Genomic DNA, 12,500 nt, shown 5'->3' on the forward strand with positions numbered 1-12,500 from the left:
CTATGCTCCACTATGGAGTGAGAAGGTGAACAACTGAACAGCTCGCTGTCTAACTGGTGAACATCTCGCCATCTAACTGGTGAACAGCTCGCCGTCTAACTGGTCAACAGCTCGCCGTCTAACTGGTCAACAGCTCGCCGTCTAACTGGTGAACAGCTCGCCGTCTAACCGGTGAACAGCTCGCCGTCTAACCGGTGAACAGCTCGCCGTCTAACCGGTGAACAGCTCGCCGTCTAACCGGTGAACATCTCGCCGCTAACCGGTGAACAGCTCGCCGTCTAACTGGTGAACAGCTCGCGTCTAACTGGTGAACAGCTCGCGTCTAACTGGTGAACAGCTCGCCGTCTAACTGGTGAACAGCTGCCATCTAACTGGTGAACAGCTCGCCGTCTAACTGGTGAACAGCTGGCCGTCTAACGGGTGAACAGCTCGCCGTCTAACTGGTGAACAGCTCGCCGTCTAACTGGTGAACAGCTCGCCGTCTAACCGGTGAACATCTCGCCGTCTAACCGGTGAAAGCTCGCCGTCTAACTGGTGAACAGCTCGCCGTCTAACTGGTGAACAGCTGGCCGTCTAACTGGTGAACAGCTCGCCGTCTAACTGGTGAACAGCTGGCCGTCTAACGGGTGAACAGCTCGCCGTCTAACCGGTGAACAGCTCGCCGTCTAACTGGTGAACATCTCGCCGTCTAACCGTGGAACAGCTCGCCGTCTAACCGGTGAACAGCTCGCCGTCTAACTGGTGAACAGCTCGCCGTCTAACTGGTGAACAGCTCGCCATCTAACTGGTGAACAGCTCGCCGTCTAACCGGTGAACAGCTGGCCGTCTAACCGGTGAACAGCTCGCCGTCTAACCGGTGAACAGCTCGCCGTCTAACCGGTGAACAGCTCGCCGTCTAACTGGTCAACAGCTCGCCGTCTAACCGGTGAACAGCTCGCCGTCTAACCGGTGAACATCTCGCCGTCTAACCGGTGAACAGCTCGCCGTCTAACTGGTGAACAGCTCGCCGTCTAACTGGTGAACAGCTCGCCGTCTAACTGGTGAACAGCTCGCCGTCTAACTGGTGAACAGCTGGCCGTCTAACTGGTGAACAGCTCGCCGTCTAACTGGTGAACAGCTCGCCGTCTAACCGGTGAACAGCTCGCCGTCTAACCGGTGAACATCTCGCCGCTAACCGGTGAACAGCTCGCCGTCTAACTGGTGAACAGCTCGCGTCTAACTGGTGAACAGCTCGCCGTCTAACTGGTGAACAGCTGGCCGTCTAACTGGTGAACAGCTCGCCGTCTAACTGGTGAACAGCTGGCCGTCTAACGGTGAACAGCTCGCCGTCTAACTGGTGAACAGCTCGCCGTCTAACTGGTGAACAGCTCGCGTCTAACCGGTGAACAGCTCGCCGTCTAACCGGTGAACAGCTCGCCGTCTAACTGGTGAACAGCTCGCCGTCTAACTGGTCAACAGCTCGCCGTCTAACCGGTGAACAGCTCGCGTCTAACTGGTGAACAGCTCGCCGTCTAACTGGTGAACAGCTGGCCGTCTAACTGGTGAACAGCTCGCCGTCTAACTGGTGAACAGCTGGCCGTCTAACGGGTGAACAGCTCGCCGTCTAACTGGTGAACAGCTCGCCGTCTAACCGGTGAACAGCTCGCCGTCTAACCGGTGAACAGCTCGCCGTCTAACCGGTGAACAGCTCGCCGTCTAACTGGTGAACAGCTCGCCGTCTAACTGGTCAACAGCTCGCCTCTAACCGGTGAACAGCTCGCCGTCTAACCGGTGAACAGCTCGCCGTCTAACTGGTGAACAGCTGGCCGTCTAACGGGTGAACAGCTCGCCGTCTAACTGGTGAACAGCTCGCCGTCTAACCGGTGAACAGCTCGCCGTCTAACCGGTGAACAGCTCGCCGTCTAACCGGTGAACAGCTCGCCGTCTAACCGGTGAACAGCTCGCCGTCTAACCGGTGAACAGCTCGCCGTCTAACCGGTGAACAGCTCGCCGTCTAACAGCTCGAACAGCTCGCCGTTAACTGGTGAACAGCTCGCCGTCTAACCGGTGAACAGCTCGCCGTCTAACTGGTGAACAGCTGCGCGCCGTCTAACTGGTCAGCTCGCCGTCTAACTGGTGAACAGCTCGCCGTCTAACTGGTGAACAGCTCGCCGTCTAACCGGTGAACAGCTCGCCGTCTAACTGGTGAACAGCTCGCCGTCTAACCGGTGACAGCTCGCCGTCTAAAAACTTGAGCAATCGGCTCCGCTGCCACTCCACCTGCCCCCAGGGGTTCCTGATCCGCACCAGCTGAACAGCCTCTCGTGCAGGTGCACCTTGGGGGACGAACAGAGCAGAACAGAACAGAACAGAACAGAACCGATCAGAACAGAACAGAACAGAACAGAACAGAACAGAACAGAGACAGAACAGAGAGGAAAAACAGAACAGAACAGAACAGAACAGAGAGAGCAGAAGAGAAAGAAAGAGAAGAACAGAACAGAACAGAACAGAGAGGAGCAGAACAGAACTGATCAGAACAGAACAGAACAGAACAGAACAGAGCAGAACAGAACAGAACAGAACAGAGACAGAACAGAACAGAACAGACAGAACAGAACAGAGAGGATCAGAACAGAACAGAACAGAACATAACAGAACAGAACAGAACAGAGAGGAACAGAACAGAACAGAACAGAACAGAACAGAACAGAACAGAGCAGAACAGAACAGAACAGAGCAGAGCAGAACAGAACAGAACAGAGAGGAACAGAACACAACAGAATAGAGAGGAACAGAAACATAACAGGACAGAACAGAAGAACAGATCAGAAAGAACAGAACAGAACAGAGAGAACAGAACAGAATAGAACAGAACAGAATAGAACAGAGAGGAGAACAGAACAGAACAGAACAGAGAGGAACAGAACAGAACAGAACAGAGAGGAACAGAACAGAACAGAACAGAACACATCAGAACAGAACAGAACAGAACAGAACAGAAGAAAGACCAGAACAGAACAGAACAGATCAGAACAGAACAGAACAGAACAAGAGGAACAGAACAGAACAGAACAGAACAGAACAGAACAGAAACAGAACAGAACAGAACAGAACAGAACACACTGAGAATTGCATTATGGTTTTACACAGCTCAGTGTTGTCTCCATTTCCTCATTTCAAAATATCAAAATATTTCAAAATATTTGCATTTTTATTATATTTTAATATGAAAAAACTGATGTTATTGGTTATTATGTTTAATATATTATTATTATATTTTGTCTGTTTTGTTTTGGTTGGTTTATTTATTGTTCTTATGTAGCCTCAATCAGGGCATTGCTGCAAAAGAGCCCTGTGCTCAGTCAATTCTCCCTGAATAAACAATGATGATGATGATTATTTATTTCTAACATGACATTGACACTAGCTCTAACCCACAGTAAGTCTAGGGGGTGCTATAATCAAACAGAAACGCCTCTGATGACAGTTTCACCTGAGCTCAGCCTCACCTCTAGGGGGCGCTATAATCACAGTTTCACCTCAGCTCAGCCTCACCTCTAGGGTGCGCTATAATCAAAGTTTCACCTCAGCTCAGCCTCACCTCTAGGGGCGCTATAATCACAGTTTCACCTGATCCTTACCTCCTCTGCTGCCGTCACTGAGTAGGCGTGTCCCTTCACCAGGTTCATGGTAGTCTTTGCTTCGGTGTCATACACACTCGTGATATCATACAGACACGCAGGCTCATACACCGATCACAAGCATATTATACCTTCATATGAACAATCCTATCTGCCATTGGCATATTATACATTCATAGGAACAGTCCTATGTCAAACTCATATAGCCACCTTGAGCTTCTCCTTTCCTATATATAATGAAATTTGGATAAAAAGTAAAATACATTGAGTTGAAGCAGGTAGTCGAAGCTCTGTGTTACGTCTATGGTTCATGTCTTACGTCTATAGTTCATGTCTTACGTCTATGAAGCATCCCAGCAGAGAGCCTCAGCCCTCTGTATTCATGCCTACTATGGTTCATGTCTTACGTCTATGGTTCATGTCTTACGTCTATGGTTCAAATGTCTATGGTTCATATCTTACGTCTATGGTTCATGTCTTACGTCTATGAAGCATCCCAGCAGAGAGCCTCAGCCCTGTGTGTTCATGTCTTACGTCTATAGTTCATGCCTTAATGGTTCATGTCTTACGATGGAGCATCCCAGCAGAGAGCCGTGGCCGAGGGCCTTCTTCATGATCTTGTACAGGAACGGAGGAGCCTTGGTCAGGTCGAACGCCTCAGCGATGCCCCCGGTGAAGTCCTCAAAGCCCTCGATGGTGCTGCCTCCGGTCAGGGACTCATAGCAACCGCTCGCCCTAGGGTACACACACACACACACACACACACACACACACACACACACACACACAGTCACATACATATACACCACACACACACACACACAGTCACATACATAACACACACACATACACACACACACACACATACACACACACACACACACACACACACACACACACACACACACACACGCAGTCACATACACATACACACAAACAGTCACGCACCACATACACTTTCAATATATGAAAGTGTCTAATTTAAGTATGTGCCATGATAAAATACATCTATTTATAGAACATGATGATGTCATTAAGGCTCTTACTTGGCGTAGGCCTTCTCCAGTAGGGCGCTCCAGAACTCGGAGCCCTCAGCTGAGTGCACAAACAGCAGCCCGTCTCGGACTGGCAACCGGTCGTCAATGACAACATCCACCCACATACTGCCAGAACTGTGGAAAAGAAACACCAACAACTCACGTAGGTCCATATTATTGACACATTATCAAAGGTTTGAGTTAAACACCCAACTGAAACAGGTAACATTTAGATATCATGAGGTCAAAGATGTCTGGAGAAAAAAAGATGTAGGTATTGTTTGGAAATACAACATGAACACACTGAAAACTGAAGCGGTAATGATTGAAGAACCACTGATATGAAGTCATCAGTTATGACCAGATACCTTTCTGTCCCATTACAGTAGAACATCATCCACATTCCTCAAAGTGTGTCTTCTTATTCCTTCCTCATCAAATTCATCTTTTACAAAAAGAAAGATGGGTGAAAAATGAATATATTGTACCACAAACTTCAGATGTTACTAGAACACTACAGCATGTTGGTGTGGTTTGGTTCAGCGCGGTTGGTGTCCTCACAGAGAGGGCCACATGCTTGCATCGCATCATTTCCTGTGTCACTTCCTGCATGTGTTTTCGTGACAAAACATCGTTTGGAGACTAAACGTGGAGATGGAGATTCCTCCTGATGAAATCTTGAAACGTGTGCCCCACGTGTGCAAACTATAAAAACTGTAAGATTCCACGACAGCAAGTTGTGTCGTGTGAGCAGCACAGAGATCTGACAAAATTTGAAACTCATGTAGTGAGTCTCCATTAGGTAACATAATTGCCTAAAACCTTTTACTTCACTGTACTTTAGTCTTGAACTAACGCATGCACCCAGGCTCAGTGGCGCATCGGTTAGCGCGCGGTACTTATAAGGCAGTACCAAGTTGAGCGATGCCGAGGTTGTGAGTTCGAGCCCTCACCTGGAGCAGGTAACCTTTAGGTGCAAAACCATACAATAAGTCTTCGCCAATATGCGGTCTTCCAGCGCTGAAGAGTTTGTGATGCCAATAGGTTCCCTCTGTGCTGGTGCGACGGTACTTAAAGATGGAGTCCCCTGAAGTAGGAGAACATGACATTTGACATATGAACATGTATGCACACTGCCATATGCAAGAAGTCCTTCCTGAAGCAGGGGAACATGACATTTGAACATGTATGCACACTGACATATGTATTGCACACTGCCCATATGACACTATTTATGCATACTGCCATATGCAACTGCTGTACAGTGGTGCATGCATGAGCCGGCTCAAGCAGAGCAAATGCTGAGGTTGTGAGTTTGGGTCCCACTAGAGCAACTGCTGAAGGTTGTGAGTTTGGGTCCCACCTAGAGCAGGTTAAATCTTAGTGGGAAACACTATCTTAGAATCTTAGATCACTAGTCCATGGATGTTACAGGTCATGTGACGATTCTGATCTCTGGTTGGACGGGAGGGTACCCTCTGTTCATCATCCGTATGACATCACCTCTTGGGCTATGTGTCAGTGAGGAACATGCATTGAAGGGTTTTCCCACAAAAACTTGCCTTACAAGCATGTAGGCGTGCTCCGTGGCCCAATCGACAGGGGTTTTCAACCAGGGGGTCCGTGGCCCCCTGGTGGTCCACGCCGGCATTGCAGGGGGTCCGCGACATGAGCCTATGTTGATCAGTTCACCATTGACTTTTTTATTTTTATAAATATACCTGGGCCCGTCGACATATTTATGTCTGAATAGCCAAGTCGCATTGCCCCAAAATACTGATGTAGACCCATCATTCAGCGAAGAAATTACACTGACAAGTATTATAGGCAGAATATGTCGTGCGGGGGGAGGGGGCGTGGCGGAGGTACAAACATGAAAAAGAAGGGTACGGGACTGTAAAATGTTTTGGGAATCACTGGCACATCAGTGGGCCGCGGATTACTTTCTGGTCAGAATGGTGGTCCCTGGGACAAAACCAGTTGAAAACCCCTGGATTAGCACATGAATCTTATAAAGCAGTGCGTGAGCAGAGCATTGACCTGTGCTCCGAAATAGCATCTTAACAGGGGCTTCTCACTGGGGTCACCAGCAGGATTTACAGGGAAATTACAACTAAAACACATGTATCAATGTTATTGATCAATACATGCATCAATGTTATTGATCAATACATCTATCAATGTTATATTGTATATATGTAGATGTTTATTTGCCTTTAAGTCAATTAGCATGTAGTCCGATGAAGTTCAAAAGGCAGCTGTGATGTCACCTGATGTCACCTGATTTCAGCACTGTTCACATGGACAGCGCCCGTGAAGCACTTAAGAGCAGAGCTCCTCGCTCCGCATGTTTGTCTAGGAAACGTGTGTAAAAAAATCAATGAACGTTCACTTGTGACACTTGTAACTGTTAAGATTCATCGTTATAGGGAAACCGAACCGCGACCTGGAGCGAATCTGTGCCGGACCAAGTCATGACCCTCTCCAGCGTCAGCTATCCTCTGAGAGGTCAAAGAAACTGACCTGGAAGTGAAAGATGCCAGCATAGTTGTCCTGGAAACTCTGATCCTGGGGAACCACATGGGCCAAGATGTCCCTATCCAGAGTCCAGAGAGGGAGGCAATACTACACCAAAAGGGTTCATGGCTAAAAAAAAAAATCCACCCATTGTATTTTAGCAATGGGCTCCAGTGGCGCAATCGGTTAGCGCGCGGTACTTATAAGGCAGTACAAGATGAGCGATGCAGAGGTTGTGAGTTCGAGCCTCACCTGGAGCAGGTAACCTTTAGGTGCAAAAACACCATAATTACGTTGCTTTGATTCAGTGTGACCGGTATCCTCATGGAGAGAAAATGTTTCCGATGTAGGCTTGAGACTAACACCTGGTGTAATCTGCTCCAGCTTTATGGGGCAGGTCTGTGGAGGCCTCGTGCACCTGGTGTGATCTCCTCCAGCTTTATGGGGCAGGTCTGTGGAGGCCCCGTGCACCTGGAATAGTAAGTGGGTCACGCCTACTCCTCTAGCTCGGGCTGTCTTGTCCTGAGGTACAGCTCACTCTAGAACCCACTAACTGTTGTAGCCCCGGTTCTCTAAGGCTGTCTTGTCCTGAGGTACAGCTCACTCTAGAACCCACTAACTGTTGTAGCCCCGGTTCTCCAAGGGTGATGAGTGTCACGTCGAGTGTAGCCACGGTTCTCCCTCAATGAGCACTGAGCCAAACCAATGTAAATGGCAATATGGTGTTCGTGTCCTTGTCCTTCCTGTCCTTATCCTAAGGGTGATGAGGGGCACGTCGAGTAAGTTGACCTGAAAGAGAACTGACCCTGATCTGGGTCAGGGCAGAGACCTCTCCAGTATCAGCTGTCCTCTGAGAGGTCAAAGAAACTGACCTGGAAGTGAAAGATTCTGCCGTAGTTGTCCTGGACACTCTGATCCAGGATGTCCTTATCCAGAGTCAGGGAGACTATACTACACCAAAGCTGTTCATGGCCAAGAACACTCCTGGACACTCTGATGCTGTGGGCTCCAGTGGCGCAATCGGTTAGCGCGCGGTACTTATAAGACAGTACAAGATGAGCAATGCCGAGGTTGTGAGTTCGAGCCTCACCTGGAGCAGTCGACCTTTAGGTGCAAAAACACTACCATTGGTACAATTGAGAGAACAGGCTTAAGACTGAAAACAAGTGCGAATGAAAGCCTCCAGTTACATATCATAACCTTGTCACTGCCTGATGAGAGTCCCACATGCATACTGTCGAAAGGTTTATGGCACACACGGTCTTGGACAGCTACTTCTACCACACTATTTCCGGTCTCAGCACAGTGTCAAAACAAACCAGTCGGAGAGTCTTTAAAAAAAAAGGAAAATGAGAGGTCGATCATCTAACTTTTCATATTGTAGATTATATACCTGTTGCTAAAAGCTTAAATCCAGACAAGCTGAACCATTAACTTTTGGATGAGATTGGCCTAGGCTATAAAACCAGGGTTGAAAGAAATGACAGGAAAGAAGTGGCGGTTTTGTTCAGCTGGCTCACATTTTATGCCGGTTATTATGTTGCAGTATGCAGGGCTGACATTTCTAAATAAATTGCCATCTCAATGGACATTTGGCAAAATATAAAAAATAACCTAACATTCCAGTGGTGGACTCAATTGGTTAGTGGTTGGTTAGCGCAATTGGTTAGTGTGTGGTACAACTTACAAGCTGTGAGTTCAAACCACACCAAAAGCCTCAAGCAGCGCCTTTCCTGTAGATACATTAGTGCACCCTGGGTACGAAAACTTTGTCATGGACGTGAGAATCCTCGTGGTTTGGTTTCAGCTGGCCCTGATCTGTAGCGAACCGGGGCTGGATCAAGAAACTGACCTGGAAGTGAAAGATGCCGGCGTAGTTGTCCTGGAAACTCTGATCCTGAGGAACCACGCGGGCCAGGATGTCCTTATCCAGAGTCAGGGAGGCAATCGCCGCCAGCAACCAGCAGTCACCTAGCAACATCAAAAGGCATTGTCGGTGAGGTCCACACATGTCTGATACAGGACAAACAACACTGGCCACTGCCTGGGACCCCAACACTCTTAGGACCCCAACACTCCTGGGGCCCCAACACTCTTAGAACACTCTTAGAACACTCTTAGAACACTCTTAGGACCCCAACACTCTTAGAACACTCTTAGGACCCCAACACTCTTAGGACCCCAACACTCTTAGAATACTCTTAGGACCCCAACACTCTTAGGACCCCAACACTCTTAGAACACTCTTAGAACACTCTTAGGACCCCAACACTCTTAGAATACTCTTAGGACCCCAACACTCTTAGGACCCCAACACTCTTAGAATACTCTTAGGACCCCAACACTCTTAGGACCCCAACACTCTTAGAATACTCTTAGGACCCCAACACTCTTAGGACCCCAACACTCTTAGAACACTCTTAGAACACTCTTAGGACCCCAACACTCTTAGAACACTCTTAGAACACTCTTAGGACCCCAACACTCTTAGAATACTCTTAAGACCCCAACACTCTTAGGACCCCAACACTCTTAGGACCCCAACACTCTTAGAACACTCTTAGGACCCCAACACTCTTAAAACCCCAACACTCTTAGAACACTCTTAGGACCCCAACACTCTTAGAACACTCTTAGGACCCCAACACTCTTAAAACCCCAACACTCTTAGAACACTCTTAGGACCCCAACACTCTTAGAACCCCAACACTCTTAGAACACTCTTAGAACAGTTATGATTTTTTGATTTTTTTAATAGCACCAAGTGAACCAGGAGCAAAGCCACAATCGCAGTTCAGTCCTCATGTTTGTTTTGGGTTATTGACTGACCAGTGTTTACCCGTCGCCTAGCAACATGAATCTAGTAGGGGATATTTCTTCACTGACACACAGAAATGTATTCACAGTACCAATGACCTGGTTTGCTTTTCAAAATGTATTCTTTTTGCATTGATTTGATAGACCTGTACTTACTGTAAAAGCTTAACAACAAAAAATGAGCATGGGAAAATAAAACACAGTCTAGTACAGAGTCTAGTTCTGTGTGTGTGTGGGTACCACACCTAAAGAGAGATACAAAATATTTGTTGTATACATAAATAAATAGATAAATAAAGTAATAATATATACTTCATGGGCCACTCCCCTTATTTGGCTTCAGATTTTGGGGCTTGAAGTGCTTGTAATGTAAGTGCATGAAAAACAAACAAAACATAACAATGTGAATAAATTACATTAAATACTGAAATCAAGATTCAGTTCAAACAAAAGATTAAGATTAGGTTAAAGGAAGCTACATTGAGCTTTGAACCCATCACCCCATAATAAACTGACATTCACACACTATGGTTTAGCCACTGGCTCCAATGGGTCAATGGGCCCTGCTGCTGGTGTTTCTTTAAACTATGTCAACCTGGTTAGGACTAGCATAAGGGTTAGGATTAGGATGAGGGTTAGGATTAGGATGAGGGTACGGGTTAGAGTAAAAAAGCAGCTGAAACGGGTAACCTCTAGGATTAGGGTTAGAAATTAGAAATTAGAAATTAGAAATTAGAAATTAGAAATTGTGAATGTCTTCTAAATTGATTCAGGCTAAAACAGGGAACAAAACATACGGGTTACGAATTGTTAGAAGGGGTTTATAATAGAAAGTGTTAGAAGAGAGTCTGAACCTATGGTAACATGAGGAGCAGAGCCTCTAACACAATGCTCTACCTGCCCACACCACTGCGCCCACACCACTGTGCCCACGCCACTGTGCCCACGCCACTGTGCCCCTGGAGCCCACGCCACTGTGCCCACGCCACTGTGCCCACGCCACTGTGCCCACGCCACTGTGCCCACGCCACTGTGCCCACGCCACTGTGCCCACGCCACTGTGCCCACACCACTGTGCCCCTGGAGCCCACGCCACTGCGCCCACGCCACTGTGCCCCTGGAGCCCACGCCACTGTGCCCCCCGGGTTAGAATAAGAAACCAGTGGATAAACACACCGGAGCTGATATTCCATCATGTGACCTACTGACACCGTGATCTAACTGCCTACTCCTCTGTGTGACTGCAGCTCACCGGAAGTGTTAATATCTGTTCAAAATGGCTGCAGTTGGACTAAGAAATCAGAGTAAAAGGCGTCTGAGCTGAGATTTGAAGTGAGAAGCAGGCCTACTCAAACACTGCTCTAACCACCACACCACTTTACATTTAGCAGACGCTTTTATCCAAAGCGACTTAAATATGTATACACATTTTACATTTACATTTACATCAGGAGCAATTGGGGGTTCAGTGCCTTGCTCAAGGACACTTCGACAGGGAATCGAACTAGCAACCTTCTGATTACTAAACGACTTCTCTACCTCCTGTACCACTGTCGCCCACTATACCACTGTGTCAGCTGAACACACATTAGGCCTTACACTATGCATTAGGGCTTCCCCCTAGCGTGAGGGTTAGAACACTGTTAATCTCTCCCAAACTGATTCAGGTTAGAACAACGTATGATTTCACAATCACAAATAGTCGTGATACTCACAAAATGTCAACACCGTGAAATTCAAACTACCTGTTTCAGTGTGACAGTCACATCTAAGAGCCCAAACAAATCTACGTGTGTGTGTGTGTGTGTGTGTGTGTGTGTGTGTGTGTGTGTGTATGTCACAGTGTGAGTGTGCTTCGGTCTCAATCTGAGTGTGTATGAGTGAGTTTCTCTACAATGTAACTGTGCATCTGTAAGAAAGGGGGTATGTGCGCTCAAGGGTTAACACTGAAAGGAAAGCTATCCATACATTTAAGCCTTACGATGCAGTACATATGCTGCAAAAGCCACCACCTCCCAAACAAACTTGTTCACCTCACACACTCACACACACACACACACACACACACACACACACCTCTTCATGAAAAGAGACATAAAGAAGAGCTCTACAATGACTGGGTACACTCTTAAAACAAATGTGTTGTTAGCTGACACAATGTTTGTGTTATTACCAATCAGACACATATTGTGTTGTTTTCTACAAATTGTGTGTTGTTTGATCTAACGATTGGACGCACACAACATGTGTTAAAACATTGACCAATCACATCACTACTTCAACATCTTTGCGCGCCCAAATAGAAAATTCCTTTTTGAAAGATGCACTGGTAACCACGGAGTTTCGACACTACACACGACAGCGAAGAAGAAGAAGAAGAAGAAGACACACGACAGCAGAAGACTAAAGGTAAATGTCTTCGTACTTTACTTGAGTTCGCAAAAATAAAAAGGTAAATACTTGTGATGATCTTGGGAAACGACATTGGCCATGAGGCCATCCTTAT

The 12,500-nt window shown here is 47.1% G+C and overlaps 1 non-coding gene and 1 pseudogene across 1 annotated transcript; one reads left to right on the top strand and one right to left on the bottom strand.

Annotated features, from left to right (window-relative positions):
• The window catches only part of LOC105910471, a 28,840-nt pseudogene that overhangs the window by 10,528 nt on the left and 5,812 nt on the right, over positions 1-12,500 (bottom strand).
• On the top strand, positions 8,183-8,275 carry trnai-uau. Its single transcript is given in 2 exon segments — positions 8,183-8,220; positions 8,240-8,275. It is a non-coding gene; the product is annotated as a tRNA-Ile (tRNA).

Source organism: Clupea harengus, chromosome 24, assembly GCF_900700415.2.
Source record: "Clupea harengus chromosome 24, Ch_v2.0.2, whole genome shotgun sequence".
NCBI classification, from domain to species: domain Eukaryota; kingdom Metazoa; phylum Chordata; class Actinopteri; order Clupeiformes; family Clupeidae; genus Clupea; species Clupea harengus.